Genomic DNA, 27,606 nt, shown 5'->3' on the forward strand with positions numbered 1-27,606 from the left:
CCTCTCAAATGAAACAGAAAAGGCAAACAGAAGGTTCTTGTCAGAAACAAATGTTATGTCTCTCCCTTCTGAAAAGCTTACAGATGTTATCAGCAGGAATCTAGTTGGGCCTAAAACAAGCCCCTGAGAAATAATATTAACCAGACGCTTGGCAGATCGTTTATTTATGTCCCACTAAATTCAATAAGGAGAGCCATATATAAGTAAGGGGAAAATAATGCAACTGTTCATAATTTATCACTAGATAGAAAGCCCTTGTTGCCCCTATCTCTCCCATGATATTCTGTTTCTAACTGGTAATGAATTATGGGGTTGCCACATCCCTCCCCTGTGACAGGTGGGACAAAGCTCAAGCCTCCTGTTCCAAAGACCTAGTCGCTGCTTTCTCAGGTCCATGCGCTCTGCCACTGCATTCCTGTATAGACAGGTGTAGGCTGAGACCTCATGTTCCTCCTAATCTAGAGAAAAAAAGACATTTCTAAGAAGCATTTATTCCTATCTTTTAAGTGCCTCTGCAGGAGACCTGGTTACGGGCTCATTAACGAATGAATCAGCATTTTATTCACTATTTTCAAGCCCCCATCTTCGTTTTTGCCATTATGTGTTTCAAAGGAGTGTATTCAACTTGGCTTCAGTGAAATGGAGGAGATAGTAAAATCGGGAATTTAACAGATTCGGAGGTCTGTACATCAAAATGATGGCGTGTATGTCTGATCACTGTGGCGACTGTATTGCTAGCAACAGTGATGATGGTGATGATTGTACGTAGTATTTACTGCACACTTACCATATGCCAGGTATCATGTAAAGCATGTTGGGGTTAAACTGGAGCCTTATGGTGGCTTCTTCTCTGCCTTTGAGAACCATGAAATATCCCTGCAGCCTTATAATAAGTACAAATACCCCCACTTCCCAGTTCTAGTTTAAGCTGATTTTACTTGCTTGGAGCCAAAAGACTCTTAACTACTAAGACCCCAGTGTCTAACTTGTTCAACATGTGAATTGACATCTTCATAAGCTTTTCCCAAACTTCTTCCCCAGGCCTCACCAGTTAACCCCCTTATTTGAAATAGAATGGGAAGAATATAGAATGTATATCGTCTGGGATAGTGTTATGCCCTACCAGCAAAGTTAAAGGGGATGTCCAATGAATGAGCATCTTCTATTCTCAGGCGTATCACCACATTGAAATACTAGCTCTGAAGTTGTACATATGATGAGCTTTAAGATAATTAGAAATCACTGAGGGGTTACTTTTGAGGACTAACCTATGCTCAGTCTATGTCCACAAAATCAAAGACCACGCCATCAAAGTAAAAGCTCTCACGCCCCCTCTCTGAGTCATACCCTCATGACCACACAGACTGAACACCGCTAGCCAAATAGACGACCCTGTTCAGACCGGGCAAGAAGAACCCTAAACTTCTCCAGGAACCGCCAGAATGCAACACACCCCACCTCCATTATCCTACCTATAGTGCTAAGAGCTGTAACTCATCACTGAGCTGAGAATTCTCTTCTTTCTAGCCCTCTGGGTGATGAGAGATGTCATTACATTTTGCTTTGATTTTTGGCTATCCAATGAGTCTCTTTCTTTACAGACAGACTCACTCATAGATGAGTGACATATGCCTGTTCATACTTATTTCCACCTTCGAAGCAATCAAACTTGTCATTATGTAGATATAAATAAGGGCTATCTACAAACGTGCCTTCCCCCAGCACAGTCAGGGAGGCAGATTGAGGAGACCCAGCTTCTGACTCCATAGTGAGCTTCCCCCCACAGCTGTTGCATGTCTTAATGTTTCAACATCATATGATTTCAAGAGGCCGGGTCACAGACTGACCCCATGAAAATAATAAGGAAGTATAGAACGTAATTTATCCTGACCCAGAGAGGAGGATATGAGAAGCATTCATAATTCAGCTGTCACTTGGGCTAAGTGGAATGACCTTGTCCTTCAGGGTTCTGCTCAACTCTGGGAACATAAAGAGCATGGCATTGTAGAGTTGAGACACCTGTATGACTCAGACAGCCCTTGGAGGTTCGAAGCACATGTTTCCTCCACCCCAGAATCAGAGTGGGTGCTGTTTAACATCTGGGCATGATCACTCTATGTATTTGCAGTTGACCCCTCTGGAGCACTGATTGTATTGTACCCCACTGTGCTGAGCACTCTGTCCACTATCTCATTTCTCATAACCACCTATGGTTTATTTCAGTATTTTACCTGTGAAGAAACTGAGGCACAGAGATTAAATAAAATCTGACTCACATACCACATCAACTCAAAGGGGCTAATTCCAGAAACTGTGCCCTTCCAGGGATCCTCAAACTTTTTAAACAGGGGACCAGTTCACTGTCCCTTAGACCGTTGGAGGGCTGGACTATAGTTTAAAAAAAAAATACTATGAACAAATTCCTATGTACACTGCACATATCTTATTTTGAAGTAAAAAAAAAAAAAAATGGAAAGAAATACAAGCACACCACCTCATGTAGCCCAGGAGCTGCAGTTTGAGGACCCCTGCGTATCCCCTGTTGATGTCTCTACGCCAGCCTGGTGGGAATAACACTTGTTTCTGGATAAAGGACTGAGGGAAAGGAAGTGAAGAAACTAATATTTGAGCACATATTATCTGCCAGACACTACCTTATCTATTAGCTGTTTTATGTACATTATTTTGCTTCATTGTCAAAATAATCCTGTGAAGCGCTGAGATTAAGTAACTTGCTCATTTAGCCCTAAAGAGCCCTTATTTGGGGGGTGGTGGCTCATGTCTGTAATCCTAGCACTCTGAGAAGCTGAGGTGGGAGGATTGCTTGAGCTGAGGAGTTCAAGACAAGCCTGAGCAACAGTGAGACCCCCATCTCTACTGAAAACCTAGAAAAACTAGCCAAGCGACATGGCAGGTGCCACCTAGTCAGGAGGCTGAGGAAGGACGATCAGTTGAGGCCAACAGTTTGAGGTAGCTGTAAGGGACAATAATGCCAGGGCACTCTACGCAGGGTGACAGAGTATGAGACTGTGCCTCAAAAATAAATAGCCCATATTTAAACCCACATCTTTGTGGCTTCAAAGTGGAGGCTCTTTCTGCTGATCTTTAAGGTTTTTCTTCTTTTATCAAAGCATCCACTGTTAGATGCATCTTTTATGGGGAGTAGAAAGTGATTAAAACACCACGAGTGACAAATCAAAATCCCTAGCACTTATTTGAAGGATTAGCTGGACCATTGAAATAACTTGAGACAGATACGTTTAACTTGGTGCTACTCCTCATAACCACCCCTAAAAAAATTTTTCCCACCTCAAAGTCATGAACATATTCACCTATGTTTTACTCTAGAAAATTTTAGATTTTAGCAACAATGACAACTGCAACAGAAAAATAGCCAGGTGTTGTGGTGGGCACCTGTAGTCCCAGGTACTTGGGACATTGAGGCAACAGAATTACTGTAAGCCCAAGAGTTTGAGGTTGCTGTGAGCTGTGATGCCACAGCACTCTCCCAGGGTGACAGCTTGAGACGCTGTCTCAAATAAATAAATAAATAAAAAGTTTTTGGTTTTACATTTAAGTCTGTGATCCATCTTAAATTAATTTTGGTCAATGGTGTGAGGTAGGAGTATCAAAATTTCTTCTTTTTGTGTTTGAGACAGATTCTCACTAAGACTTATTTTCTATGTGCTTATCTACATGCTTTAAAATATCAACAAATATATGTGAATCTATTTCTGTACACTATTTTGTCTCATTTGTCCAATTATCTATTACACCAAAACCATACTGTCTTGATTGTTGTATGACTTGAAATAAGATGGTTACTTGAAATAAGATGGTTTTTAACTATTATAAATCCTTCACATTTCTATATAGATTTTATAATTAATTTGTCAATTTAGATTATAAAAAGCCTGTTGTGATTTTGGTGAAGATTGTGTTAACTCTAGAGATTAATTTAAAGATGAACATCTTGACAATGCTAAGTCAACTGATCAAAGAACATGGTATCTCTCTTCACGTATTTGGAGCTTTTTAAATCTCTCTCAGAAACATTTAATAGTTTCCACTACACATTATTTATCACTAAAAGTATGCCTAAAATATGTTTTAATGCCATTGCAAATTTTACTTTTTTATTTTTCAGTTATTACAATAGCAAGCATATAGAAATTCCATTGACTTTAGCATATTGACTCCTACAACTTTATTAAGTTTACTTATTAATTGTAGTAATTGTCTTACAGATTTATCAGGATTTTCTGTGTAAAAAATAATGCCACATGGAAATAGAGACAGTTTTTCTTTTTCTTTCCCAATCTTCTACTCTTCCTTTTATTTTCTTATTTTATAGCACTGGCTAGGACTTTCAGCATAATAGTAAATACAAGTGGTAAGAATGGACATCCTTGTTTTGTACCTGATCTTACAGGAAAAATCAGTTCTGAAACTTTTTCATAAATGCTGTCAGCCATATTGAAGAAGTTCTTTTATTATTACTTGGTTTCTAAGTGTTTGTATTATGAATCATTACCGCATTTTGTCAAAAATTTTATTAAACCTAGTGAGATGATCATATGGTTTTCCTCTTTTATTTTGTTAATGTGGTTACTTACACACTTGATATAAAATTTAAACTACTCTGATGTTCCTGTAATCAATTTTACTTGCTCATTATATATTATCCTTTTATGTATTATTGACCTTCATGCACTTAGGAAAGACTTTTCTATGTTCATGAGTAATGTGATTTTATAATTTTTTCTCTTACACTATTTTTATGAAATTTTCTTTTCTTTTGGGGGGGTTTATTTAATTTTTAATTAAAATCATAACTGTATACATTTATGGGTACAATGTGATGATTTGATATACAATGTGGAGTGCTTAAATCAAATTGATTAACATATCCATCACCCTACCTATTTTTTTGTGGTAAAAGATTTAAGATTTACTCCTATTTTGAAATATACCCTTGCATTGTACACATTAAGTGAGATATCACCAAATGCCCTCCCTCTCTCCTCCCACCAATTGCCTTACCCCTTCCTCTCCCATCTTCCTCCTCCCTCCCCTATTGTTAAACTATATTTGTGTTTTATCATTTGCATGAGTGAGTGTAAATGGTTATATATTGGTTTCATCATAATACTGAGGTACATTGGATACTTTTTTTTACCTTCTTGAGATACTTTACAAAAAAGAATGTGTTCTAACTCCATCCAGGTAAACATAAAAGATGTAAAGTCTCCACCTTTTTGCGGCTGAATAGTATTCCATGGTATACATATAACACAATGTGTTAATCCATTCATCCGTTGATGAGCATTTGGGTTGTTTCCACAGTTATGCTGGCCTCAAAAATTGAGATATGAGTGCACTTTACCCCTTTATTTTCTGGAAGATTTTGTATAAGATTGTTATTATTTCTTTCTTAAATGTCTGCTGAAATTCACAAGAGAGTCTATTTGCACCTGTAGTATTCTTTATGGGAATCTATTGAACTCTTAATACACATATATCTGTTCAGATTTTCTGTTTACGAGTGGTATATTAGTGTCATAATATTCATAATGTCAATTTTATCTTCTTCTGCTCCTAATACTTTTGATCTGTTGGTTTTCTCTATTTTTCTCCATCAGTCATCTTGGGGTGACTTTCGACTTTGTTACTGTCACCCATTTTTGTCTGTATAGCCTTATTCTCTGTCATTATTATTTACTTTTATTTAATCCAAGTTTAATTTGATCTTCTCTTTCTAGCTTCTTAATGTGAGAAATGAGATGACTAAGGTCCAACCCTTTTTTTCTTTTCCAATAAAAACAATTAAAGCTGTAATTGTTTTAGCATGCTCTAGCCACACCTCACCCATTTGGATATGCTGCATTTTCATTATCGTTCAGCTCAAAACATCTTATAATTTTTGCTATCCTTAATTGAACCTAATTATGTAAAAATGTGATACTCAATTCTCAGTATTTGGTCTTATTTTAGATATCTTATCATTACTGATAATCTCATTCCATTGTATCAGAGCACATTCTCCAAAAATTTTCAATCTTTTGTGTTTTGTCAAGACTTACTTTATAGCCCAGCACATTGTTCATTCTGGTGAACATCATTGCGCGTACACCTGAAAAGAATGTGTATTGTGTGTATTCTGCTGTTGTTATGTTGGCCTATTAATGGCAAGTTGAGTTTGCAACAACCTTATCGAAACCTCTAATATCTTTACCAAGTTTACAAATTGTCCATTTGTCCTATCAATTACTATATGAAAGATGTTAACATTATCAATTAGGATAGCTTTTTCTGCTTCTCCTTTTAGCTTTGTCACCTTCATTCTTCATGTAATTTGAAGCACTATTACTGGGTACGTACAACTTTAGGATTGTTATTTCTTCCTCTGATTATTTTGAAGAGTTTATATTTATTTCTGATAATATTCCTATAAGACTTATGCCTATTTAATCTGATAGTAATAGAGCAATGAGACTTTTCTTAGGCTTAGTGTTTTCATGAAGTATCTTTTTCTACCCTTTCATATTCAACCTATCTTTCTCTCTGTATCTACAGTGTCTTCTAGAAGCATACTGTTGATTCTTTTTGTTTTTAAAAAAATAATAATTCCAACCAGAGATGTTGGCGTGGATGTGGAGAAAAGGGAACACCTCTACACTGCTGGTGGGAATGCAAACTAATACATTCCTTTTGGAAAGATGTTTGGAGATCACTTAGGGATATAAAAATAGACCTGCCAGCAGCACCTGTGGCTGAAGGAGTAGGGCACCAGCCCCATATACCAGAGGTGGCGGGTTCAAACCCAGCCCCGGCCAAAAAGGGCAAAAAATAAAATAAAAAAATAGATCTGCCATTTGATCCTACACTTTCTCTACTAGGTATACATCCAGAAGACCGAAAATCACCTTATAACAAAGATATTTGCACTAGAATGTTTATTGCAGGCCAATTCATAATTGCTCAGTCATGGAAGAAACTCAAGCACCCATCAACCCATTAACGGATTAATAAATTGTGGTATACGTACACCATGGAATATTTTGCAGCCTTAAAGAAAGATGGAGACGTTACCTCTTCCATGTTTACATGGATGAAGCCGGAACATATTCTTCTTAGCAAAGTATCTCATGAATGGAAGAAAAGGTATCCAATTTACTCAGACCTACTATGAAACCAATAACCCAAGAAGGGGAAAGGGGAGGGAGCGGGGAGTGGAAAGGGCAGGGAGCGGGGAGTGGAAAGGGGAGGGAGAGTCACCTTACACATTTGATCGATTTTTCTATTTATGATAGTAAAAAATAACTCTAGTGTCAGTTACTCCATCATGCCCCAGAGCAGAGTTCTACACTGTTCAACAGAAGTAATTACAAGTTATAATACATGAGATTTAATTGTTTCATTTTATAAAAACTTTCACTTATGAAAGTTCTATAGGCTCACTGTGGAAAGTTTAGAAAATATAGGGAAAGAATGGACCAAAAAAAGCTAAGTCCAGGAAAAAAATTAAGGGACCCAGCTTCCCATAATAACTGGACTTCCTACTATTCAGAGCTAACACTGCCCACATTTTGGTCTCTTTTCTGGACACACATGTGGACAAATATTTTAACATAATTCTTATGACATTGTATATACAAATGTTTATCTTGCCCTCTTTTTATAACTTATCAGTATAAGAAGTAAATTTTCCATGACATTAAAAATCTTTTGAAAACATTTTTTTATGGCTACATGTGTCCTACCATTTCTATTTAACATAATTTATGTTACCACTTTTGGCATGCATTCCATTCCCACATTTTTGCTATTTATAAATAATGTTGCAATGAACATATCCATGTATAAATATTCATGTTCATTTCTGACTTTTCCCCCCGAAAGAAAAATTACTGTGTCAAAGGGTATGAACTTTACTTAGGCTCTCTACATATTCGGTAAATTACTTTCCACGTTGATTGTACAACTTAAACTCCCTTCCGGTATTTTATATGAACGTTTATTTTTCTGCATACCTGCCAAACCTGAATATTGTCATTTTTTGGAATCTTTGCTAATTTTATAGCTAAAACGTTTATTTTGTATTCTAATTTGCTGCAGTTTTATTTTCAGGGGAGGCTGAATATTTTTGCATATAGTCACTTGTGTTCCCTCTGCGTCCTATCTTGCTTGTATCCTTAGCTTCAGAGGCTATTTAAGAGGTTAGTGATTTTTTTTTATTAATGATTCATATGCATAAGCCTTCTTATTAATTGGAAAAAATATTTTGCCAGATGAAGAGTTCTAATATTTATTCGTTACATTCAATTTATATATCATAATGCTCCCCTTCTCAGGGAGCTCGGGATAAAACAGGACAGTCAATAGTGCCTGCAAATAACTACTGTAGTTATAAAGAATAATAAATACTCCGAGGGAATTCAAATGAACTGCTATGGCTATTCAGATAAGGAAAAGAACATTTTCAGCTAGGAGAAGCAGGAAATGCTGCAGAAGCCATGTGGCTTTGCAGCTCTGCCTTTGTGCATGAATTATAACGGGGAGTCGCAAACTAAAAAGTGCATCAGTCTGACCTGATGGGCTTGTCGAAGCAGAGATTGCTGGTGTGAAATAGGGCCTGAGAATTCTTATTTCTAACCCACCCCCAGCTAATAGGGTGCTGTTGTCTGGGGGCCCGCACTGGAAAATAATTAAACTGAGACGGTTAGGGAAGGAAATATGGGAAGTGAAAGAGAAAAAGAAAATGCTCCATGAGAAAACAGTCTGAACAAACCCGGGAGCTGCGGTCTTCCTGGATCCTGAGATAACCAAAACGGAGACGGCAATTCGAGATTCTTCTGTCTTCCTAAATTATAAACACCCCCAGAGAGCACAGGAATTCTTCCAATGTATCTTTAAGTATTATCATGTTTCATTCAGGCTTATAGCCACCGTCAGTCTAATCACACCAGTAGGAAAGTAATTTTTTATTAAAACTGTTAAATCCATCCACTTTGTTCTTTTGAACGTAAATTTAAAATTAATTTCACTTTTAAATGAACTCCCGTAAATACATAACTGATGTCATTTGCCCTGAATTAAAAGATGTCTATAAAAATAAATGCCATGAAAAACAAAGGCCTATTATTAAATTTTAGTTAGATATCGATGTCTGTAATAGGTTCCCAGGCTGAAGTCTACCCAAGCTTTTGTAAAATGTTAGGACAGTGATTTTCAATCAGGGTGCCACAGCACATTGGTGTGCTATCAAAGGATCTTAGGTGTGCTGCAAAATGTTTGAATATCATTAATTATTTTTGAAAGAAGTTCAAAACACAGAAAGCATATTCTTTCTCTCTCTTTTTTTTTTTGTGGTGAACATAATTTAAGTATGCCATGGAAATTTAACTATAGATTCAAGCATGCTGTGAGATTGAAAAAAAAAAAAAGGTTGAAAAACACTACATTAGGAGAAATCAGAAAGGATTATTGCCTGATAAAACATAGAATACCCAATTAAATTTAAATTTTACAAAAATAAGTTTATATATATATATAAGTTGCCCCCATGCCCTCTTTGGGACATACTTATACTGAAACCGTATATATTATTTATCTGAAAGTAAAATTTAACCAGATGCCCCATGTTTTTATTTGCTAAATTGGCAACCCTAGAAAGGGGTTAAATATTTTATAGCACACTGATCTTTTCTCCTGGACATATTCAGAAATATTAAAAGAGAATTGAAAAGGAAGTCATCGACTTAGGATGTATCCCAGGATAACTTAACGCCTTGTCTATACACCAACTAAACATCAGTTACCACTGAAAAAGCTACCTCCACAGTGATAAAAGTCCTTCACTTTGTAAAACACCACCCTGAAACATGGACGGGATTTTTCAAACCATCTTGAACTTTCAGTAGCCCAGATCGACATCTCTGCTTTAAATATCAGTTGATGTAACTTTTGCTAATCAGAGGAGAAACTAAATCCCAGGGAGGGCTATAGAAAAAGCTTCAGGCAAGAAGAAAGTGAGAGATTAGCTCGACTAATGGGAAAAGTTTACATACAAATGGCTGGGCTTTCAAACCAGCTTGCTTTAACAAAACCATCAAATCCCTGGACATGAATTGAGATCAATAAAAAAAATTCTAGTGATTCTGTTTGCCTGCAAAATGTTTTGTTGGGTTTTTTTAATTTTCTGGGTTAGTATTAATTCCTTACGATCTAAACGCCTGCTAATAAACACTCATCTGAGAGTCATGTAAGATTATGTTCCGATGTAAATATCATACATTGTTGCTTCTGAGTGGTGGTGCCCCTCCAACCAGACACTAAGACTTTTGTGTTAGACTTGTGGGTGTTTCTTGCCACCTTGTGTGAAGAAAAAGCATAGTGGCTGCTAAAATGAAGGGCAGGAGTGAAGTACCCAAGGTGTATCCGATCTCTAGGCACCCAGAATATTGACTTTTCTCAGAGCCAGCCGATCTCCGCCTCCTCTTCTGAACTGTCCCACCCGTCCACCTGAGCTACAGATCTGGGAAGTCTGAGCCTGTCTTATGATTAAGAACCAAATGAGACGGACATTGGCAGCTTGTCAGCAAGTACTAAAAGTACTTAATAAAAGCTGAAGGACGAGGGTCACCTTCTAAGCATCTGAATGCCCCCCTCCCAATCAAAGCAAGAACTTAGAATAAACTAATAGATAACATAAACTTACATGAACACATATGCACAAATGTTAGTAATAAAGAAAATGTTCTTAATAGTGCTGTGGTGTGTCGGGGTTTACATAAATGCTGCATCCTTCCCATTTGACAGGTGATAGGCAAGAAAGACTTAAGCAATTTGCCTCAGTTCTACTCTCACCAAATCCTACATCACAGTAAACAGAAAAGACAGACAGGACCGTTTCTGGCCCCAGTTTGTCTCCAGCATCCAGACTTCTCAGCCACCCTCTTCTCCTAGTGGAGACAGGAGGCTAAACTTGAAGACACCAGCTTCTTCAATTACTCATTTTGCTTTGTTCCTGTGGCCAACTCAACAAGCAATCTTCTGATTGCAATTTGGCTTCCCCTGCAACCATTTGAGAGCTGGACATGGAGCCAGCGGTGCCAACACACACATTTCTCAGTCTGCAAAGCGGTGATAATACTGAGCTTGCAACAGTGAAGCCTAGACCTTGAATCCTAAGGTTTACCAAGGTTCTGCCAAGGGTGCCCTTGTGAGCTGGTCTCTCCTGACCCTGGTCTGTCCTGTGAACTTGTGGGCACACTTGCTTTCTTGCTCGCTCATTCTTTTTCCTCGTCCTCTGTCTTTGCAGATCAGGAAAGCTGGGGAACGGATGTGTGAGTGGGAAAGAGTCTCATTTTGTGCCCAGCAGACCCAAGTCCACCTTTGTCCTTATGATTGTTAATTTCCAGGAAGGAACTCAATTTGTGACAGCTTCTAATAGCTCCTTACCCCTTCCTTTCACACTCTGGATCATGACATCCCAGTGGGTACCAGAGGAGAGCAAAGACCATGAATAGTTCACATCTGGCTGACACCTTTGCCAAGCAGAGATCAAGAACAGCTCTTTCCAAAACTCAAGGCAAATATTCAACATTTTCATCCATGTGACTTTTTGAAGGGACATAATTGAGACAGTTTTATCCCTCAGCATTTCATAGTTACGTATTTCCCCCATTACTTTATAAGAGAATTGAAGTAGAATTAAGAACATCAAGTTATGCCTTATATTTATGGGAGGCAGGATTCTTACTTTATTAGTAGTTTTAAAAATTATCCCCAATCAAAAAGTATATAATATTCTAAAGTATTTAAAAGCACAAATTAGAAAGAAAATACGCCCCAGGCAGCTTCTTGCAATACATCTGGGCAATTGCTGACATTCTAGGATCAAAAATTGAAACTAATATGTCTACTTGGCCTGGCAGGAGACCAGGCCTTCATTCTGACTTCTGAGCGACAGACAGGAAAGGGGAGTTTACTTTTTGTCCAAGGGGACTGCCTTGAGATCAGATTGATCCTTAGCAGGCTCTGCATTGAGACTGCCACTGTGCGAAAGGCACCAAGGTCAACCTCGAGGTCAGATCAGGTGGTGACAAATAAGTGAGCTCCTCAAGGGAGATAACCAATCCAACAGGTCCCTCTCCCCAACCCAGGGGGCCTGGCCAGACTTTGCTGGGGCCTAGCCAGTGTCCCCAGAGATCAGGCCAGCCGTCTCCACTTTGTGTCAATCAACTCTTCTCTCAAGCTAATGTTTGTCTGCAGGATGCCAGCCAGGAAGAAATCTCTGACTGACTGGCTTTAGGGTCTATCTCAGGACTAATATTAAGGATCCACAGTCTTTAGGCTTTGAAGGATTTTCCTGTAAATCGCCTGGATAGCAAACACAAAAACATCCAGCTTTGGGTTGGAAAAATAACATTTTTTTACCCCTGCTTCATTAGGAATTTTGCTAGGGGGGGGCTGTACCTGTTAGTCTATTCATGCTTACAAGGACATCTTGAGCCATTTGATAAGACTGGGAACAAAATCTTAGACTGAATGAATCACCAGAGACATAAAACTAGAATTTGACAGAGAGAGCTCAGGTTAACTACCATGGACTTCAAGCTGCTGGTCAGTTGAAAGCTTTGTGATGCCGAAGATTGTAGCCAGGAGGGTGTAAGCAGGTATCACTCTACAAAATGGTTATATTCTTCTGATCCTATTTTTATTTCAGCCATTTATTTTCCTCTAGTTCCTGTCCTCCTTTCCTGTGTGATCTTGATCCAGTCTCTTAGCCTGTCTGAGTTTTACTTTCCTCATCAGTACAACCACAAGCTTCATCCACATCACAGGATTCTAAGATAGGAACAACCATACCTGGATCCTAGGGGAACTGAACCTTGTGTGGCTGAGAGTTCTGGCCCTAGAAGTAAAGTGGCAGCCTCAAAATCCCAATTCTGTGAACTTGGGCAAGTGACCTAACTCTGGCCTTCAGTGGAGAAAAAGAACTTGAACAGAAATAGATTTACATATATTTGTTGATATTTTAAATCATATAGGTAAGCACATAGAAAATAACTTAGTGAGAATTTGAACCTCATAGGGTTGCTATGCCTTTTAAATAAGTTACTCTATGAAAGGGCCTTGAAGTAGTACCTTGCGTGTTCTGTGTTAAGTTTCTATTGTTTTGTTCTAAATAAAATTACCATCGCACAATAAACACCGCACATTAGATGTCCAGTAACAGGTAGTGCTGCCCCGAAGTCTCGTATTTGCAAAAAAAGATTAGAGCACCATTTCTTGGGCCCTGTGCTCACCTGAATTTCATACAAAGCATAACAGAACATGACTTAGCTGGTGCAAAGGGGAACTCCATCCCCATATTTCAGGGTCTTGTGGTCTTCCCTCCCACCCTTCCGAGCCTCCACAGGAAGCTTCACCACCCTGAAGGCAGGGCCAGCAGGTACCTGAAGCAGAAGGAAATGCCTCTAACTAGAGAGGTTCAACCGTGTAAGTCAGGGCTCCTGGAGAAGTCACTCTCCCACTCCCCACTCCCCAGGGGCAAACTCGAACTTTACACAAAAAGCAATTTACATAGCTAGTCATTTTTGAGATTTGCTCAGCAATTATTCCAGCTATTTGTGTTTAAATGAGAGTTTTTTCAGTCCCTGCCCAGTGTCTTCCTGCTTCATCGGGCAGGGAAGCCTGGGCAGCAGTTTCCCTCCTAGTAGCTGAACTTTCACCAGCACAGAGCCTAGGGGGAGAGCAGCTTAGGGAAAGCAAAAGCTGTGGGTCCTGAGTGTCTCTGAAACTCATAGGCCATGGGGAAAATATGCAGAATGAACAGCAGAATCACCTGGTGGGAGCTTAGTAAGTGAGGGTATTTGGGCCTCTTCTCCTAGAGTCCCAGACTCAGTAGGTTTTGGGCAGGGGCAATGGTGTGTTGGTGAATGTTAACCACCAACTCTCAGGAAAAGTAAATTAACAGCCCTGGTTGCAGAATTTTCAGATTTCCTGGTGTTAATGATCCTATCATGACCGGTGTTAAACTACTAAATTCATGTCCTCAGACGGAGTTGGAAGACATGTGCACAGTCAGCTCTTGTGCGCTGGTAAGAGCTGGGTCCAGGATACCACTGGGGCTAGGCCAGGAATCTGCATGTCTAGTAGGTTCTCCTGGATGATTCTGGCCCAGGGAATATCGTACCAGGCTTTTCAGAAGGAGCAGAAATAGAGACAGAACAGCACTATAATTTTGAGCCTAGAGCCAAGATTAATTAGTTTTAGAGAGGCAACACTCTGATGTACAAATATCCATCTACCACCATCAAGGTGTTTGTTATATCTGTATATATTCTTTAGTATTTGTTGTTTAGTTTTAATCTGCTCATTATTTTGCTCTTTTCCTTACTTGTTTCGAAAAGAAAATTTTAATCACCACCTTAAGTATAAAAATATTACTATAAATAAAAGGGAAAGGTCAAGAAAAAATTATACTAAAATCCATGTTGTTGAATTGTAGTTTACTATCTTCTAAAGTTCTAAGCCTGAGGGCCTGCTTCCTCCTGTTAACACGTGTTAGAGAGCATTAAAGTCCTGTCAGCTCCAAATGGTGGCATTCTCCTTCAGATAATTAGGAGGATTGAAGAATAGTTGAAAAGGAAATAAAGTCTTTTCTGTAATAAATAAGTTATAAAAAGCAAAGTATTAGCACAGCTTGAAAATGTTCCCCATGCCAGGGAAAGCCAAATAACACTGAGCCTGAATTCATTCTGGCTTCTTGAAAATGGAAATAATGAAGGCCTAAGGGATGAGGAAGAGGAGGAAAGGGAAGGGGAGGAAGAGGAGGGGGGAGGAAATGAGGAGGAGGGAGAGGAAATGAGAAGGAGGGGGAGGGAGAGGGAGGAGGAGGGGGAGGAGGAGGGGAGAAGAGAAGGGAGGAGGAGGAGGGGAGAAGGGAAGGGGGGAGAAGGGAAGGGAGGAGAAGGAGGAAGAGGAGGGGAGGAGGGGGAGAAGGAGGGGGAGCGGGGAGGAGGGGGAGAAGGAGGGGGAGCAGGGGGGATGGAGGAGGAAGAGGGGGGAGGGGAGGGGAGGAGGGGGAGGAGGGAGGAGCAGGGGAGAGGGAAGAGGGAGGCAACGGGAGGGATGAGGATGTGGGAGGAAGGCAGAGGATATGAGAGGAGGTGGGAGGAGGGAGGAGATGGAGGAAGGAGGGAGGAGGGGGAGGGGGAGGAAGAGGAGGTGGGGGAGGAGAGAGAAAGGGAAGAGAGAGAGGGGGAGGAGGAGGGGGAGGAAGAGAGAGGGGAAGGGGGGAGGAGGAGGGGAGGAGAGAGGAAGGAGAAGGGGAGAAGAGAGAGAGGGGGTAGGAGGGGGAGGAGGGGGGAGGGAAAGGTGAGGAGAGAGGGGGGGAGGAGGGGGAGAGAGGGGGAGGAGGGGGAGAGAGGGGAAGGAGAGATGGAGGGGGAGAGAGGGGGAGGAGGTGAGGGAGTAGAGGGAGAGGAGGGGAGGAGGGAGGGGAGGAGGGAGGGAGGGGAGGAGGGAAAGGGGGAGGAGGGAAAGGGGGAGGAGGGAGAGGGGGAGGAGGGAGGGAGGGGGGAGGAGGGAGGGGAGGAGGGAGAGGGAGAAGGTGGGGGGAGGTGGGGAGGGGGAGGAGGTGGGGGAGGTGGGGAGGGGGAGGGGGAGGAGGTGGGGGAGGTGGGGAGGGGGGAGGTGGGGAGGGGGAGGAGGTGGGGGGAGGTGGGGAGGGGGAGGAGGTGGGGGGAGGTGGGGAGGAAGAGGGGGAGGAGAGAGGTAGTGGGGGGAGGAGGTGGCGAGGGAGGGGGGAGGAGAGAGAGGGGGTATGAGGTGGGGGAGGAGGTGGTGGAGAAGGAAGAGGAAGAGGAGGTAGAGAAAGAGGAGGAGGAGGGAGATAGAGGAGGGTGGAGGAGGGGCCCAGCGTTAGCCTCGGATTCTTCTCTATACTGGACTACAAGAGGCTGCTGTTAGATGATTATACTGGGCCCATGTGAATGAACAGTTTTTCCATTTTAGTACAGTCGGGAACTCTGGATAGCTAGCAACACTCATTCATCTCTCTGTCCTAGGAAGAGCAAGGATTTGTCCAATAAAACCCAAAAAACATTCCACAACTCCTTCAAAAATGACTACCCCAGGCATAAATATCTCTACCTATGTATTTCATAAAGCCATTTTGAAGCTAGGAACCAATAACCAGCTGAAACAGTCAACTGGGAAATTACTCAACTGGACTGGGTGGATGGCAAGGCATGAGGAGTCTGTGACGATCGGGTAACACAGAAATCATGATCATGTGGCATAGTTTCTTTGCTACCTTCTTCTGTAACTAAAGATGTGGACTTTTACCAAAGAGCCTGGGATCCCAAGAACTAACATTTCTGTTCAGCAAGTATTCCTGTTACCTAGTGCTATGACCAAACTGCCCCCACATTTAGTGGCTTTAAATAAAAGGTCATTTTCCTTTTGTTCATAGTTTTGAGAATGGAGAATTTAGGGTATATTGAGTTGTGCAATTAATCTCCAATCAGTGGCAATGACCACCATGCAACAGGCATTGGGGGTCACAGCTTTTGCTCACATGCCTGGCCTGGGAAAGACGACTGTTGGTGCTGTCTGTCCACTTAGAGATTGTCTGGGGCTGTTAAACAGAACTGCACATGACCATCGTTGGCACTCAGCCACTGGGTTCAAAGGCAATAACCCTGGAGTGAGCTTTCTAAGAGATCTGGGCTGGAGCTGCAAGGCTTTTATGACCAGCCCTTAGATGCCTGTGAAGAACACTTTTGTTTCTGTCTATTGGTTCAGGGAGTCACTAAGGCCACTCAGAATCCAAGAGAAGAGGAATAAAACTCCACACATCCCCAATGGGAGGAATAGCAAAACATTTGCAGTCATATCTTATCTATCCTGCCAAACACACCCATGTGTGTTTAGGAACAAGGTCTTCAAATCGAAAAAGAGGAGGATGTGAACTCAGTGCCCTGAGAAACACCTGTCCTCAGGGTTTGAACCTTTCTAATGAGCATATAAACACTCAGCTAGTTACTCTGGGCCCCTATAGAAACCTGCATATTTCTTCAGAACATTCCCCGAGAGGAAGGAAGGCCCTAGACACCCTGGGTTATTTGGGGGCAAAATTTCATGCCAGACAAGTGTAGGATTGTCTTCTTTTTTACCCCAACTCCTCAATTGGAGGAAAAGGGATGGTTCTGGCAGTCACGTAACCAGCACTTACCCTCTGAGTGAGAAACAGAAGGTGGGCTTTGCCCAAGCCAGGCAGGAAGCTGAACTAGCAGATTCTGGCCACAACACCAGCCTGGAGGACAGGACATGTTCACATGCTGCTCTGTGATTCTCGAGAAGAATCAGGACCAGGGTGTGCTGCCATGATACCGGAGGACATCGCCACATGGCTAAGCAGTAGCCAACTCTGAGAATATAAACTGCAAGGGCATCATGTCGGAATCCCCTAGGAGTACCAGGCCTGGGCAACTGAGATTCTGGGTCTTTCAGACTCGATCCCACCACACTAGGTACACGCAACATCAGTCACCCACCATAATCACCAACTTTCTTCCTGTTCTCAGAAAATCCTAAAATTATTTGCTGTTGACTAAACACCACTGACGCTATACCTCACCTTGCCGTCTTTCAGCAGGGAGGGAAGGAAGACAGCACCCCATGATTGCCAGGCTGCCCCCCAACATGTGGACCGGGCACAGTGCCCTTGGTGATGTGTAGTCTCGTAGGCCAGAACATCTGCCCTCACCCTGACACTCTGGCAGCAAAAGGAACAGATAGTGATGACTCAGTACCATGCCTCTGAGCAGGAGGGTGCCGGGAGGGGGCTGATAAGCCATCCTCTGGAAACGTAAGGTCAGATTAGAGGTGACACGTGAGCCTTGGGGAAAGCTCCAGGCCTTGTCAGAAGCAGAGGCACCGAGCTGACGGGTTCACGTCTGAACTATGTTGACACTTGGGCCAGTCTCCTTGCCCCCTGACTTACGTACTCTGCCCTCCCTCCCTCCCTTTCCACGCCCACTTATATCTCCTGGCCTATTCCCTGGACTTCCAGAAGTTGAAGTAACATTAACCACAGCAACAGAGCACAAGACAGCAGCTTGTGAGCCCACCTTGCCATCCAATGGTGTCAAATCACAGAACAAGGGACAATCTCCCTTCTCTTATTTTATTGCCCTGAATCCTAATCATCTCACTTTCCTACCGCTAATCACTGAACGAGAAGATGGATCTAAAAACTCAGTGATCACCTCAGAAAAATTTCCTGTTATCTTTCTCCTTCGTTCCTTCCTTCCTAAGAAAGTTCTCATTATGATGTTCTGACTTGCACACAAATTTAACAACAGCCTTTGTGTCAACTCAGCCCATGTCAAAATATAAGACCCTTCAGGGAATAGCAACACGTTGGGGTGCTGGAAAAAAGCCTGGACCAGAGCCAGCTATGTAATAAGACTCACCCACAATTCTGCCTTCCATTTCCCCTCCTGGAGCGGAGGACCTCCCCAAGTGTGTAGGGAAGAAAATATTTCAGGGAAGAAAGAATGTTTCAGGAAAGAAAAAAATCTAAACACAGACAAGAGGAGGAAGCCCCAACACCCTTAAAGCCCACGATTCTTCCGAAGAGGAGGTTTAAGTATCCCTCTGGAAGTTTGGGGCAGCTTTGCTCGGGTTAACAGACACGACAAAAAAGTGTGGCTTTCTGGAGTTATGAGGGTCTGGGTTCAAATCCTATAATTTGTCACTTACAAGAGTGAATCTAAAGTTAGTCACTTATCTGGAAGATGGAGATCAGAGGGGTTACACCGTGAGGTTGATGAGGAATAGAGTGAAACAGCCTAGGGAGGGATTCCACACGGGGCCCGCCTTCAGTGGGGATCAGGGAACACTGTTCTCCATGACAAGTGAATTACACGCCGAGAGGTGCCATGGCCCATCCTCACCTATCTCCTATTCCGAAAACAGCACCACCAGGCAGCGCATCCCCAGCTCTGTGGCCCTGAGACCTTGTTATTTTCAATTTGCACCTTCCCTTTTTTTCTTTATTCCTTCATCAGTGTTGGGTTTTTTTTGTTTTTGTTTTTTTTCATTTTTAGGCCAATTTTGGACCAGTTCTCACTAAGAAAGGGCAATAGAGATATCAGTCAGAACAAATGCTCATTTTGTTCTTCTCAGGGGATATGGACCTTCTGAAACAAGCTGCTGAAATGTGAGTAAGGGCTCCTGCGACCTCAGTCCTCCTTCATGGTCACTGGCTGCATTTGCTACCTTTTCATCATTACCTAGCGGGGCTCTATAGTGTTTCAGAGCCTGTAATCTACTTTCACATTTCATAAAAGCACAGCAAGCCAGAGATTAAAGGCCCAACAAAGGGTGTATCACAAGCTCATCTTGCTTTGTTTCTGGTCAGTGACCTGTACCAGGGGCAGGACAATGGGGCAACGGGGGCGGGGGTGTGGGGGTGGTATGCATAGAGACATTCTCTCTGATGAGAGCAGGGCAGAGCGTGGTGTTTTCCACAAAATGCATCTGGACCTTGTGCATTTGGGACTATTTTGAACAGCAGGCTTCAGACTGGGTAGCCTTTCCCAGCTGGGAAAGACAACTGATGTTGTGCAGTGCACAGCCTGTGCAACTGTACATAATGGCCATGTCACCCCTTATACTTGGGGGATATGAATACAGTTTGTTCAACATGAAAGCCTAAAAAACAAACTGCTGGACCATATCTCCTCTCATTGAATAGAACTGATGTCAGAGGCTGGTTGGCTTGTTGTTTTTGTTTTAATCGTTTAACCTCTCCGTGACTGAGATTTCTCATCTATAGAAAACCTGACTACATTCTGAGAGCTTGTGAGGCCTGGAGTATGGTAGGCACATGGACACACTCCCTGAAAACATCAGCTCAGCAAAGTGAGTCCAGAAACAGAAGCTGCTCTTTGGATAGAACCTGCCTGTGAAAGCTGGCTCTGCCTCTTTTAAGCCATGCAGCTTATATGTCCTGTTTTCCCATCTGTAAAATGGCTCTAATTACAGTTCCTCAAAGGAGTTTTGTGAGGACTTGATATTCACATACACACAAACACAAATAACACAGGATACTGTGTTAAATCCAAGTTTCTTCTCACTCATCCACAGCCTCCCCCCCCCAACTCCTGACAGCAGAATTAGGGGTTAGATCAGGCCTGGGGGCCATGTTCAAAGGTCATGTCAGGTTAATCAACATTTATCGATGCTCTGTTGTCTCATATGGACTTAAAACAGGCAAAGTTCTATTTGTCAGGACCTGCACTCCTCCAATCACCTGGAGAAAAACCCAACTTGATTGTTTTTCTTTTTCTCTCCCAGTTTGTATTTCCAATTAATAAACAACTGACTACCAGAAAATTATTTGACTAGAAAAATGAAACCCAAGATACAAGCCCAACTTTTTATTGCTATTAGATTTCACAGACAGAAGATGACAGCAAACTTCTCCAACAGTTTCTAAATGCTCATTCTCAGTTTCTGCACTTTTCTTACTGTGGACAGGTAGTCAGTAGTTTGCTGATAAACAAAGGGCCACACTTTCAGTAGATCTGTTAGAAACCAGGCAGTCAGCACGTGTGTGTGCGCGCACATGTGTGCGGTGAATCCTGTTATGTCTGAACCCACTGAGCACTGTAATTTTTACCTGACTTGCTTTCTCTTCCAGGCACTCAGTCTCTTAGCAGAGACCATCTGTGCCATCCCTGGTCTAAAATTCTTATTAAGTGGCCTCCAGGAAACACAGTGACTATCTCGGTGTAATGGGGGTATTTGAGGAAATGAATGATCCCCACCTAGACTTACCCCGCCCTACGTATTAAATCCTTCCAATGCCCACACACATTTCTATATGCCCTCAGCTTCCCACCCAACATGTCCAAAGCAGAGTATGACTTTGCTGTTCCTAAAAGTTTGGGTTTGCCATGGGGCAGAGCAAGCCGTTAGGGGAATTCAGAACAAAGAGCTGTCTCAGCCCTGGGAGTCGCCAGACCATCCACACCAGTAGGGAGTGTTTCTTTTAAAAAGAAATAATTGTGCTCTCTGACTAGATGATGATTAAAAAAAAAAAAAAATCTACCTCCTGCTGAAAGGAAGACAGTCGCTGCTTTTAATAAACTCTTTGGCTACAAAGATGAAACAGACAACAACAACAAAGAAGATATTATTAACATAATTTCATATAATTGGATAGAAGGGTAATATTTATTTTAATATTAGAGAGGAAATATCTCACAATGCAGACCCTGGATTAATTCTTTATATCTTTAGACTGCACTTATCAAATAAAATTGTACTTATAGAAAAAGAACACACATAAATCTTGCCTCATTGTCAGCTGGCAACTCCTCGCAAGGGCTAATTGTATTATATATCTTCTGCAGCCCTGCCTGGTGGTTGCCAGGTCCAAATGCATTATTATTTATTACATGAACAAATGCAATTTTCTTCTTGGAACCTGAGTTTGGAATTCCATGAAGGCTTAAAATGTTCTCCTTTCCTAGTCAGAAGGGAGGAAAAAGACTCCAGTGAGTGTAATCTGCTGTAAAATCTCCCCTGAAGATACACATCTAGGTTTCCCTTGAAAGACACCAAATCACATCTACAAGGAGTACCCTCTGAAATGCCATCAGGATAGAGGTAAAGTTCCTCTAACCCTCCTCTTTGAAATGCTTTCTTCCAGAAGCAGCAGCATGCTGTGCATTTGCCAGACTCTAAACCAATATTTGACTTAGCCCTGTTTGTTTTTGGGTAAGGTCACTATGTACTCAGCTACTCCATATACACCTGATTCCTCATTATTCTTATGCTGCCTTTACCGCTGTCTCTCTCCTCTGTGCTTCGTGGGGAACCAGGCCAAGGCCCACACTGAAGGCTGATGGGCGCCATCTTGTCCCATCCATTCATCAACCAGACCCAGAATGACCACCCAGCTTCTGGCTAGAGGAAGGAAATCCTTTCCTGCTCTCTGTTAATATTCTTCTAAGACTAGTGGGTGTGTGACGTTGTTCCAGAACACACTGAAGCCTGACCTTCTTATGAAAATGGATTTCTGCAAGTTCCATCTCACCGCATTTCCCTGCATGGAGGTGTAAGCACAAACGCTAGGTAGGATAAGTTCGGGTATTTTTGTCCCAAACCTTTGCACATATTTCTTCCTTCAGAAAGTTCACGGGGAGGATGAGTGGGCAAACAGGGCAGAATTGGGCAACCTGAGTTTCCTGCTAAAAAGGTATTTGATAAAAATAGGAACACAAACATAGTGTTCCATCTCAGGTCAATTTCAACTAAATAAAAAATTTCAAGAACTCTTCTTCCCTGGTCGCTAGGGCAGGGAGTTTCCACAGACCATGGCCATCATCATAGCGACCCTGGGATCCATAAATTTCACCCAACCCTTAATGCAGATAGTAAAAATGAGACTCAGAAAGTTTGACAGCTACTCCCAAAGCTGGGACTGGAAGACTGACATCCTAGCCTCACTCCCAAGATTCTGTCCAGAAAGCCACAACTCTAGTGAGGGAGAGCCCTGTAAAGATAGAGAGTGGGCCTCAGCCAGTGTGGTATTTTTAAAAGGGAATTTCTCCCCTACCAAGTCAAGAGCTAAATGAAAATCAAAAAATTAAACACAATCCTGCCTAGAGTTCTACCCAATCAAAAGGAATACTGCAATGGACTGTGTTACCAAAGGGGAGATCCTTTCCCCTTTACTTCATTAATCCAATTAAAATCTCATCACACACAAACAAAAATCAAAGACAGTGTTGGGGGAGGGGGGTGGGGAAGAGAGAGATGTGTGTAAGCTTTACCTCTGGTGGATCACATCCCCAAGATGGAAAGCCAGCAGGTTCGTTCTCTCCACTAACCTGTCTGCACGTTCTTAAACATAAGTCCAACTGACCACATCTCCAAGTTGGCCACATTCCCCAGAGGACGCGTAACTTCCATCTTCTAATTCTAGCAAGATGTTCTTCTGATTCTAGCAAGACTTGTATAGCAAAATAAATTTGTAACTAGATTAGAATGTGTTTTGAATGCCTAGCTGAGGAGGGTTCTAGTAGGCAACAGAGAGCCAAGTGAAGTTTGGGACAGAGATACAGAAAAATGTTGGCTAACCATAGTCAACTTCCCAGACATAGCACATCCCACAAGAAAGAACAGTACATTCCTTGGATGAAATTTCCAGGTCATTTCTGCAAAGTTTTATAGGACACTGAGAAAATTAGTAACTGAGGGACAAATATTTGTTGCACTAGCAAAGACACAGGACTTCATCGCAGACTTGAAATGATATCACCTTCCAGGATCCCAGGGCCACAAAATTCAGAGTGCTTCCCAGAGAAGCCACTACTGATTTTTACAGAACTGAAAAGTATCTTGGACCTTGCTTCCTTCCATTCATAAAAATGTTGTTATCAGCGAATTAGAATGAGCTCACCACCTGATGTAATTGTGAGTTCTTTGGCATGGTAAGCTAAATCACTGTTGAAATCAACTGTTCCCTTTGAACCCTGGGGAACATAAATATGTTCCCCCCAGGCCCAGGGAGGTACTCCTAAGTCCTTGACCCTCCCAAGATAAGGAGGATGGAAACTCCCTTTATATTCGCTAAGTTTATCTGCCAAGTCAGTGGCATATGCAGAGGAAAGGTCAGAATCCCATCTCGAGTACCAGGACCGACTCCGTTATTTGTGAGACCCAGTACAAAATTGAAATGTGGGACCTCCTGTTCAAAGATGGTTGAAAACTTTTAAGATGGTCACAACAGAGCATTCAACCCAGCATGGGACCCTCCTAAGGACCCCATGCGGCTGATGAAACCACACTCCCACATAGTGGGCCCTGCTCAGGACCTTCAGTAAGCCATTGTCATGGATTTCTGAGAAGGATCTGAAGAGGGGACATGCCAAGAAAATTGATGTTCTTATCAGCTGCCCTTCCGGGGTTCTTCACGGCTTAGAAGAACCATCGGGATGGCCTATGTCGCTCTGGCTTTACGAGCAAACTCACACAGGTCTCCATGGCTCCCACATCTGTGATTAAAAGGAAAAAATGGGTGATGTATGCCAAGCAACTGCTACAACAAAAGGAACAGAAGGTTGAGGTTTAGAAAGATTCAGCCAACTTCCATGTGGCAGGGTGAGCAGGCCGGGAGTGAAGGAGACAGAATGTTATCATTGAGCTAGACCATGAGAGAGGTATAGAGAGAGGGGTCATGCAAGGAGAAGTATTCTCTAAAAAGATAAGACAGGGAATTAAAAATATAGAGGACATCCACAAGCCAAACTGAAGCAACATTCCACAGTATGAATACAATAAAATTTAACCAGCCCCGATTTATAGCAGGGATCACACTCTCAAGTACAACAGAAATTCCAAGACTAACACTCTTAATTCTAAACTTACAACCATTTTTCTACTGCAATAGCAGACACGTGCCAGGGCTGAGCAAGCCTTGGGCCTATGTATGTTTTTACCTTGTACGTATTTACTCTGTATCTTTCATAGACATGCATGGTAAACTTTACATGACGACGATGGTTATTATGGAAGGACCATAGTAATTATCTTTGAATCTTCAGCACACAAATGGAATGAGAATATATAAATAAAGACATATCCACAATTTAATAAAAAGAGCACAAAAGACGCAAACATAAAAGAGAAATATTGGGGAGAAAGATGAGAAACAGAACAGAGCCAATCACTGAGTTTAAGCCACCCTCTCTTCTTTTGGGGTGCAGATAGCAAAGGCAATGGTTTTCTAGCGAGTTTTCTCAACTGTCCCCTGAAGCTTGATTCTAAACTCAGACCTGCTGACATATTATTGTCTCTTCTCCCAAGGGGAACATTTAACCAAGGTATTGTCCATTGAATTTCGAGCAGATGCTGAATATGATAGCCTCTGCATTTGTTGGAGAATAACATCTCACCCCTCAATATTTAAAGGGGTTAGAGGTGAAGGTTGTATTGCAGGAACTATTTTTTTCCCTAAAAAAAAAAAAAATAGTATACTTTGACATTTAACCAAATTAACAAACATTAATTGCACATAAAACCCACTTTGCTGAATTGCAATGAGCCATCTAACTCTATGGACCAATCCGCCCAAGAGTTTACAGGGGGAGAAGCAGAGTTGGCAATTCTCAAACATTAAGACACTCAGCTGCCTATACTCCCGCTCCTTAGAGGTCAGAGAAAGCTATGTTGCAGAAAAAGAACCTAAGTCCAAATTAGCAATTTGGCAGCATTCTTCAAAAAAAAAAAAAAAAAATGTAACCTCAGGACTTTCCCAGCACTCCCAATGCAGTCTGCCAGGACGTGTCGGTGGATCGCAGTCTCATCTGTACCCAGGCAACGGATGTCTCTCCCCACACGGCTTCCACTTTCCTTGCATATATATCAAAATTAAGAAACTTTTTCCATCTTCATTTTTTTGTGGGGGGGGGCATGTCTCTCTCTAATTGCTGATTTTCTCTTAGCCCAAGGCTATGACACTTTCTGTCACATCACTTTTCTCACCAGCCATTCCTCATCACAAAAATCATCTCTCTGTCCTGTCTTCTCCAAGATGTGAGAAAAATCCCAGCAGTCCATCTCTACTGCCTCTCCCCACGGAGAGTGTGAGTTTTGGAAACAGGTGGCCTACAACTGTAGCTTTCCTTGTGTTATCTTCCTGGGGGGACAGGCAGGCTCTCTGTCCCATGGGGAAGAGGATAGGCAACATCTGTTTTATTCATCCGTCTATTTTTAGGGTTGGGTGCCTCACAGATTCCTATTAGATGCTCAATAAAAGTTTGATGGATAATGAGTCACCACTCATTATTGAGGTGGGATGATGTATTATTTCTTTTTTTCCAAAAAAAGTCTTCCAGAATACATTGAATTCCAAAGAAATCCCATATGGCCACCAGAGCCAGCTTGTACACAGATGCTCTAATGCACTATCTGCTTATCCTGCTTGAATGGGAATGTCCTGATAGTAATTTTTGTTTGGGTTATTTATACCCCCCCTAAAACCAAGGGCATAAAAGACCAACGTAGAGAAGAAAAGTGGTTGAAATCATTTTGTCTCCCCCAATAGCATCTTCAGAAAGAACATAAGAGTAGAAGAGAATCTGTCTGGCAAAATATGGAAACCACTGATGAGTTTTGTCCCTGCCTTCATTTCCTGATTTTATTAGAAAGTTTCAGAGACTGAGCATGAGGGGTTGGGGAAATGTTGGTGGAAGACAGATCTCCATCTCCTCTGGGATAGGACGCTGATACATACACCAGGCAATCACAAAGGACTACGTAAGAAAGCCATGAAATTTAGAGGCAGGCAAAGTAGAATTAAAACTCAAACACATGGAAGAGTGTAAGCAGCAGTTTCATTTTATATAAACAAAGAAATTATCCATGTAACATGTTCATGCAGCTCTACGGGCAAAAAACATCTACAATCACAATCATTAGAAACAGAAGCAGGAACAGACCCCTCCAAAATCTGGGAGAAATGAATTCACCACCCATGGTACTGAAAGCACATGAAGTAAGAATAAGATGGAGTCTGTCAGGCTGGGGCAGACATGTACTCAGCTGGTCTGTTGGGTTTAGGTCCTGCCTGACCTTTACCCTCGTCTCCCATTCTTTATGTTTTGTAAATTTAGCTCCTCCCCTAAAGATGCCTGTCCTGAGTAGTTTAGGTGGATTGATTTAGGAGATTAACTTTTGAACTGGAAGGTTGTAACAGGTCACTGAGTTACGCTGATTATTACTGGGAATAGGGGTTGGTGTGGTCTTTGCTTTGAACTTGTATGTGTAAAACGGTAATTTTGGAAGTGGAAGAACAGAACAGTTTTGGAGAGGCTACTCTCACTGTTCTCTAGAATCCCGGCCTTCTGACAAAGTTGAGGGGACCTGTCCCCATCCCTGCATATTGGCTGACACTGACGGGTGGCCAGACCTCCTCGGGTCTGTAACAGTACTGTCTGCAGCCCATAAATCCCTTCTAGAAACACACCAGGCAAACTAATTCACTTAGCCTCTATAACTAATGACTCAACGAATAACTAACTATATGAAACAATATAAATTACAATTTTTGAAAGATCAGGCGATGAAAATTAAGACATTTAACATTTTAATTAATACATAAGATCAGTTTAAAAGGTCTATAATATTTGTGTGCCTCCCTTTCAGAGGATACCTTTTTGTTTTCAATTGTCCCTGGCATAGCTACAAAGATCGATCATCTAAATAAAGTTCTAAAAATCAAGTCCTCCAGGCACCACAGTTCAGTCACAAAACAATAAAATTATAAATGGAGACCCAAAGATTAAAGCAAAAATGATGATCATTTTAAGTAAGCACACCTTAAACATTTCATAGGTCAGAAAAACATCAAAAGTAAAATTTGAACCTATACTTTTAAATGGGGATTACATGATATATAAAAAGTCAATAAATCTCTGGAACATGTGTTAACTGCTGTAGTCAGAAGCCAATTCATAGCTTTAAACATTTTCTACATATATGCATAAGAAACATGTTTAAATATTAGGTCTA

The sequence above is a fragment of the Nycticebus coucang genome, chromosome 2 (assembly GCF_027406575.1).
Source record: "Nycticebus coucang isolate mNycCou1 chromosome 2, mNycCou1.pri, whole genome shotgun sequence".
In the NCBI taxonomy this organism is placed as follows: Eukaryota; Metazoa; Chordata; class Mammalia; order Primates; family Lorisidae; genus Nycticebus; species Nycticebus coucang.